Below are 9,119 nucleotides of genomic sequence, written 5' to 3' on the forward strand. Positions count from 1 at the left end.
GGGGAAAATCCTGTAAAATCCTTTGAATTTGCAAAGAAAGAAAAGCAGCTCAGCCCTGCGTCCCAGAAAAGATGTCTGTCCTGTTTTAACTTAATCCCTTATCTCTGAAAAGAGAGGACAAGGATTAACAGTGATACAAAGACAAGCCCCACTCAGGAACATTCCAGAACTCCTATTGTTACACTCTGATTGCTTTCCAGAGCCAATAGGGGAGGGAGAGGATGAGGCAGAACACCAGGCGTACTCAGGCATTTACAATTTCGTCGTTGCTGCTCAGCTGTCACCAAAGACCTTGAATTTCTGGGCTATTATGCAGAGCAGGTAATATAGCAATGCTTAGTAGTGTCCCCAGTTTTAGTGGAAAATACCAACTCTTAAGTGAGGCTCAAGTTTCAGCCTTATCTTAGTTTCAAACTCACTCTTCTAAATCTTCTACATTTTACATGATTCTAATCAACATTGTAGCCCAGAAAATGACCCTCATCTGCCCATAACACTTCATGCTAATGTGGTTACATAACTCAATACAAAGCCTCAGAAGAAAAAAAAAAGAGGAAAAATGTAGGAAGAATATCATTGTATGCTAGGGACTGGGTTTGCAGGAAGGGTATGACTATAAAGAAACACCACAAGGGAGTTTTGGGGGGATGATGAAGTTATTTTCTATCCTATTATGGGAATGGTTACACATCACTACACATGTGTTAAAATTCATAGAAATGTACATCAAAAGAAAAAAGTGAATTGTATTATATGATCATTTAAAAAATAAAGTTTAAAGATATCAAAATCATAAAAAAAGAACTGTCCACTATAAACAAATAGATTGAAAGTAAAAGATCAAAAAAGATATGCCATGCAAAGAATAAAAAAAAGAGAACTGGAGTTGCTATGCCTATGTCTAAAAAAATAAATTTTAAAAGAAAAGAAAGTTACTAGAGATAAAGAGGGAGTTCCATAATGATAAAGGATCAATCTGTCAGAAGGATATAAAAATCATGACCATATATACATCTAACAACAGCACCTCAAAATACGTAAAGCAAAAACTGACAGAATTGAAGGGACGAATAAACAATTCAAAAATAAAGGTAGACATTTCAATACCATATTTTCAATAATGAATAGAAAAACTAGACAGAAGATGCACAAGAAAACAGAAGATTCAAACAACACTATAAACCAACTAAGCCTAACAGACATCAATAAAACACTCTACCCAACAACAATAGAAGAGGCATTCTTCCAAAATTCATATGGAACATTCTTCCAGATAAATCATATGCTAGGCCATAAAACAAGTCTTAATAAATTTCAAAGGATTGAAATCATACAAAATATGATTTCAAACCACAATGTAATTAGAATTCAGTAACCAAAGAAAATTTGAGAAATTCACAAATATGTGGATATTAAACATTACATGGCTAAATAACCAATGTGTCAAAGAAGTCATAAAGAAAGTAGAAAATACTTTGAGATGAACGAAAATGAAAACACAACATACAAAAACTTATATGATGCAGCTGCTCAGAGAGAAACTTATAGCAGGGATACATGAAATAGAGAATAGCCAAAAATAGAGGAAATCAAAGTAACCAAAATTTGGTTCTTTGAAAAGATCAACAAAATTAACAAGCTTTAACTAGGCTAACCAAGAAAAGAAAAGGGAGGGGTGGAGTGAAGAGAAGACAAGTTGTTAAACTCAGGAATGAAAGAAGGAGCATCACTACCAACTTTAAGAAATAAAAAGGACTAAAAGGGAATATGATGAACAACTGTATGCCAATACATTAGATAAAATAGATGAAAGGGACAAATTACTAGAAAGACACAAATTATGAACCTGACTCAAGTAGACATAGAAAGTTTGGATACGTAACAAGTAAAGATATCAAATTGGTAACTAAAAACATTTCCACAAAGGGAAGTCCAGACGCAGATGGCTTCACTGGTTAATTCTACCAAATATTCAAAGAAAAATTAAAACCAATTCTTCACAAACTTTTCTAAAAAGTAGAAGAGGAGGAAACAATTTCTAACTATTCTATGAGGACAGTATTACACTGATATCAAAATAAGACAGAGACATCACAAGAAAAAAAACAAACTACAGACCAGTATCTCTTATGAATACAGACACAAAAATCCTCAGCAAAACACTAGTAATCTGTATCCAACAACATATAAAAAGGACATAAACTAGGAAATGTAATACACAATATTAGCTGAGCAAAAACAAAAACCGTGTGAAAAGCATTTGACAAACATTTAACACCCTATCATAATAAATGCTCAGTGAACTAGGAATAGTAGAGAACGTCTTCAACCTGATAAAGGTCATCTATGAAAATCCCAGAGCTAATATCATACTTAATGTTGAAAGACTGAATGCTTTCCTTCTGAGATCAAGACCAAGGCAGGGGTGTCCACTCTAACCACTACTATTCATCATTGTACTGGAGGTTCTAGCCAGGATAGAAAAGGGGAAGGCACCCAGATTGGAAAGGAAGTAGTAACTATCTTAATTTGCAAATGAGGTAATCTTGTATGTAGAAAATCCTAAAGAATCTACTAAAAAACTATTAGAACTAATAAGTTCATCGAGGTTGCAAGATTCAAGATCAATATACAAAAAAATATTAATTGTATTTCTATACAATATCAATAAACAACTTGAATATAGAATAAAAAAGCAATTACTTTTACAATAGCATAAAAGAATAAAATATCTAGGTATAAATTTAACAAAACAAGTGAAAAGTAACTTAAAACTACAAAACTTTATTAAAGAAATTAAAGAAGACTTCTAAGTAAATGGAAAGATGAGGGGTGGGATGAATTGGGAGATTGGGATTGACATATATACACTAATATGTGTAAAATAGATAACTAATAAGAACCTGCTGTATAAAATAAATAAATTAAATTAAATTTTAAAAAAAACTAAACATACACCTACGATATGACGCAGCCATTCTACTCCTAGGTATTCACCCAAAAAGAGTGCATATGCCCCCACAAAAATTTTTCCACAAATGCTTATAGTGGTGTTTTTTCAAACCAAATAAGTGATTATAGTTGATTTACAATGTTGTATTAGCTTCAGGTATACAGCAAAGTGATTCAGTTATATGTATATGTGTATATATTTACATATTCTTTTTTCAGATTCTTTCCCGTTATAGGTCATTACAAGATATTGAATATAGTTCCCTGTGCCATGCAATAGGTCCTTGTTGTTTATCTATTTTATATAGAGTAGTTTGTTGTTTATCTATTTTATATATAGTAGTTTGCTGTTTACCTATTTTATATATAGTAGTTTGTATCTGCTAATTCCAAACTCCTAATTTATCCCCCACCACCACCACGTTCTTTCCTCTTTGGTAACCATGAGTTTGTTTACTATGCCTGGGGGTCTATTTCTGTTTTGTAAATAGGTTCATTTGTATCATGTTTTTGGATTCCACATATAAGTGATATCAAATGAAAAAAAAATTTTTTAATTTAAATAAATAAATAAACGGAAAGACATCCCATGTCATGGATTGGAAGATATCCTTGTTAAGATGGCACTACTCCCTAAATTGATCTACATATTCAATACAAGTCTTATCAAAATCCCAGCTGAGTTCTTTTCAGAAATGGAAAAGAAGATACTCAAATTCATATAGTATTACAAGGGATCCCAAATAGCCTCCTGATGACAAAACTTACTATAAATCTACACTAACCAAGACATGTGATACTGGCATAAGTGTAGACACATAGATCAAGGGAATAGAATTGAGAGTCCAGACATGAACCTTCATATCTATGGTCAACTGATTGTTTATTATGGTGCCAAGATCATTCAATGGAGGAGAGAATAGTCTTTTCAGCAAATGATGCTGGGACAACTGGATATCCATACACAAAAGAATGATGTTAATCATATTAATGATTAAGTCAAAATGGATCATAGACTTAAACATAAGAGCTAAAACTCTGAACCTCTTAGAAGAAAACATAGAAGTAAATCTTCATGACCTTGGGTTGGGCAATGATTTTTCGGATATAAGAACAAAAGCTCAAGCAACAAAATAAAAAACCAACTGGACTATATCAAAACTATAAACTTTTGCACTTCAAATGATACTATACAAATGTGAAAAACAACTCACAGAAAGATAGGAAATATTTGTAAATTATATATCTGATAAAGGACTTATGCTTGTATCCAGAATAAATGAAGAATTCCTGCAACTAAATAATGTAAAGATAAATAACCTAATTTAAAAATGGACAAAATACACAAATAAACATTTCTCCTATGATATATAAGTGGTCAAAAAGCACATGAAAAGATATTTAACATCATTAGTCATTAGATAAATGTAAATCAAAACCACAATGACATACCACTTCACATCTACAAGGATGGCTATCATCAAGAAGATGGAAGAGTGTTGGCAATGATGTGGAGAAATTGGAATACTCATACATTACTGATGGGAATGAAACATGGTGCAGTCGCTTTCAAAAACAGTTTGACAGTTCCTCAAATGGTTAATCATAGCATTGCCATATGATCCAGCAATTCCACTCCTAGTACACTCAAGATAAATAATATATCTCCACATAGAAACTTGTATGAATGTTCATGGCAGCATTATTCATAATAGCCCAAAAGTGGAAATAATCCAAATGCCATCAACTGATGAACAGATACATAAAATGTGGTGAATGTATACAATGGCATATTCTTTGGCAATAAAAATGAAAAGAGTACCGGTGGATGCTACAGCATGGATGAACCTTGCAAACATTATAAATAAGGGGGAAAAAAAAAAGCACAAAAGGCCCCATATTGTAAGATTCCATTTATATAAAATGTTCAAAACCAGCAAACCTACAGATACAGGAAGTAGAATAGTGATAGTTGAGGGCTAGATTGGGGTATTAGGGGAAAGACAGGGGAAGGGAGAATGACTGCTAATGGGTATGAGGTTTCTTCCTTATTTTTTTTTAATCTAGAAATAGATAGTGATGACAGTTTGTACAACCCTATGAATATACTAAAACACATTGAATTGTGCACTTTAAAAGGGTGAATTTTATGATATGTGAATTACATCTCAATAAAGCTCATAACGACCACAAAAATTCTCCACCCACCTATATATAACACTCACCCCACACCTCTTTGTTTCTTTTGCTAGATGTGTCATTTCATATCTGTCACTTAGAAACTTTTTAAAATATGACCTTCAACTGATTTTTTTATTCAGTCAATGAACATGCTAATGAGAAGGTTAACATAAGAAAATTATTTCAAACCTTATTTATTAGAAGGCTATTAGCACACTGGAATTTAGCTTCTAGCCATTCTTTTCAAATATCTCAGACATTCCTGATGAGTCCTAATTCCCTCATGTAGTAGAATCTCAGCAACTTGCTCTTGTTTTTTTTCCAGAAAAAACATTTGACAAGTGTTTTATGTGGAAGGTACTTAGTGGTACATACAGATGGCTAGAACGTGATGACTCCATTCAAGGCAACTTATAATAACAAAATTAAAATGAACAAATAACTATAAAACCAAGCAGTATGGTTAAGTGCCATATTCATATTATATGAAATATTTTCATAGAAATTAACAAAAGTGGTCATTTAAAAATTACTTAACTCCCCTTCCATTTCTATGATGGATGAACACAAGACATGCCATGCTGACTTAAAAGAGTGACCATCTAAAACTTTTCTCTTTCTGATAGGGATTCCATGAAAAGTTTTTGGAAGGTGGTAGAAGTTCCTTTTAAAATAGCATTTACTGGGAACTAAGATCCCACAGGCTGTGCAGTATGGCCAAAGCAAACAAACAAACAAAAAATAGCATTTATTGAGCACCTACTAGGTACCAGATATTTTAATAAAGAATGTGACATTTGACTTCTCACAGGGCTGTATGTAATGCAGAAGACAAAGAACTAGACAGGCCTGAACTGTCTGGTTTCCACACCAGTGGGTCTTGACTATAGCTGAGCTTCAAGGAACAAACATGGTTCTTACCATGGTTTTTGAAGAGTACCAAATTATAGAATTTCTAAGATAGAGAAATGTGGAGACCATCTAGTTCAATACCTTAATTTTGAAGATGAGTACACGGAAGCAAGAGAGATGTTTGACTTTGTCAGCATTGAACCATGAGGACCAGATCTAGAAATCAGATCCTCCTCCCCAGGTCAGAGACTGTTTCCCATTTCCTCCTCAAGGTTTTATTATCTTATTATTTAATAGGTGGAATTATATATCATCAGCCTACACTGTTGTTTTCTTTAGATAGTAACATGAGTTGTAATTTCCGTACTCACACTCGTAACAAGCAGACTCAGACTGTACCAAAGTTTCCTGTACACGGCCATAAAACCTCATCTTCCCTGAAGCCAGCAAGGTAAGGTTATCAGACAGTTTGAAGACAGTGTAATGAGGTTGATGAATGGAGAAGAACTGCATTTGATGTGCCAGCATCCAAGCCCATGGTGGGCTCATCCAGACACAGGACAATTAGGTCTGAAATCACCTCCATTCTGAAGCTGGTCTTCTTTCTCTCTCCTCCAGACACACCTCAAATTAGCTGGTTTCCCACCTTGGAGTCCACCACTTTGTTTATTATATTCAGGTCTTGAATTAACAAAAGTTAATGTGCTTGTTTTTTGATTAACTGCTCATACTTGCCAAATGGCTGCTGAAAATTCCAAGTTTTCCCTTATTGTCAAAGTTCCCATCTTGCTATCATCTTGGGCTACATAACCTGTGGTACTTTTGAAGTTGGAAGGTTGAGGGTTTCCTCCTTTGCAGCCAATATGCCTGACAATGAGGATTTGCCTCCCCTCAAGAGTCCAAAAATCACATTAAGACCAGGTTTCATCACCCACTGACAACCTTCAATGTCTCCTTCTCCTCGGTTTTGACCAACTAGGAAGTCATTCTTCCCCTTATCTTGCTAGCAAATATTATAAAAACTTAACACAGATCAAACAGATAACATCCCAAAACCCATGGAGGACACAGCAGGTGGACTACTGGTGCTTCTTTTTGACCTTGGGAAAACAGAAACGTTCTTTGCAGACACCTACAAAAAATTTTCTCTACTGTACCACCATGAGATGGAATAAATCTTTCCCACAGATTTTTTTTAATATATATGTATTTTATTTTTTTTATTTTTAATTTTTTTTTGGCTGCATCGGGTCTTCGCTGCAGAGCACGGTCTTCTCTCTAGTTGTGACATGCAGGCTCCAGGATGCGTGAGCTCTGTAGTTTGCAGTATGCGGGCTCTCTCGTTGTGGCTCACAAGCTCAGTAGTTGTGGCACATGGGCTTAGTTGCCCCGCAGCATGTGGGATCCTAGCTCCCCAGCCAGGGATCCAACGTGCGACCCCTGCATTGGAAAGTGGAGTCTTTATCACTGGATCACCAGGGAAGTCCCTCCCACCTAATTCTAAGTGAAATTCTGATTTACGAAAATATGAGGGCCATTTCTCTCCTGCTGTGGAAAATCATCTCTGTTTGATCTTGAATTTTAAAACATACACATGCCCTGCATGCACGCACACCAACACACACACACATGCATACAGATACACAAAAGGAAAAGTATGGGGGGAAGGGCAAAGGATGTGAATTATTATCCCTCAAAGGGAAGATCCAGAGAGGATGCCTCATTTACATGGACCCTACTGTTCACTGAAGAAGAAGGAGAGACATTCATCCATTCAACAAAGATTTCTATGCACCTAATTTGTTCATGGCACAGAGGACAGTGTGGTAAACAAAACAAAGTCTCTACCCACATGCAATTTGCATGGAAGTAGATAAGACAGGCAAGAAACAAATAAATTAACAGATAAATAATTTAATATTAGATAATGTAAGTGTTCTAAAGAAAAATAAAGTGGGATAATGGAAAAGCCTGTCCATGAGTGCCATTTTAGGTAAGGAGATCAGGAAAGCATCTCTGGGGGAGATACTGAGCAAGGACCTGAATGAATAAAGGAGTGAACTTTGCAGATGTCTAGAGGAAGAGCATCCAAAGTGAAGGGAACAGCAAGTGCAACATCCCTGAGACAAGAAAGTGCTTGGGATGCTTGAGGGACAGTGAGGCCAGTGTGCTGGAGGATATGGAGTGAGGGTCAGAGTGGTAGGGAATGAGGACAAAGAGGTAGCCAGGAGGAAGATTAAGGAAGACTTGTTGGCCTTGCTGAGGAGTTTGCCTTTTGTTCTAAATGGAATGGGATACCATCGGGTAGATTTGTGTAGGAAAACAATGTGCCCTGATTTAAGATTTGAAAAGGCTCTTGGCTGCTGTGAAGAAAACAGAATAGAAGCAAGGAGGGCAGTCAGGAAGCTTGTTTATACTAGGGTGGACCTGGTGGAGATTGTCAGAAGCAGTTGAATCAGGAATATGTTCTAAAGGTAAAAAGAACAGTAATTGTATATGAACTGGATAGTGAATGTGAAAGAGAAAGAAAAGGTAGAAATGACTCCAAGTGTTCTGTCTTGAATAACTAAGGAAATGGTAGTGCAATTTAATCAGATGGGGAGTAGTGAGGGAGGAGTGCATTATTGGGGGAAGAATAGAATCCAGAGTTCCGTCCTGTCTGTAACGCCTAATGGACATCCAAATGGAGAAGTCTCTTCCCCCACATATGACAATCTAGGCTTGATTCTGTTTATTGTAGCTCAGGCATAGCTGAAACCAAACCTAATTTTGAGGACCCAATAATTGGTTAGAACCAATATAAAATCAAGAATTGAGGGCTTCCCTGGTGGCGCAGTGGTTGGGAGTCCGCCTGCCGATGCAGGGGACACGGGTTCGTGCCCCGGTCCAGGAAGATCCCACATGCCACGGAGCAGCTGGGCCCGTGAGCCATGGCCGCTGAGCCTGCCCGTCCGGAGCCTGTGCTCCACAGCAGGAGAGGCCACAACAGTGAGAGGCCCGTGTACCGCAAAAAAAAAAAAAAAAAAAAAAAAAAAAAAATTTGGTCAGAACCCAATATAAAGTTCCTTAGAGACCATTTAGTCAGTTTTTAACATTAGATTTGTATTTAATTCAGCAAAATTTCAAACAAACAA

This window comes from Mesoplodon mirus (genome assembly GCF_964341445.2).
Source record: "Mesoplodon mirus genome assembly, chromosome: 8".
Classification (NCBI taxonomy): Eukaryota; Metazoa; Chordata; class Mammalia; order Artiodactyla; family Ziphiidae; genus Mesoplodon; species Mesoplodon mirus.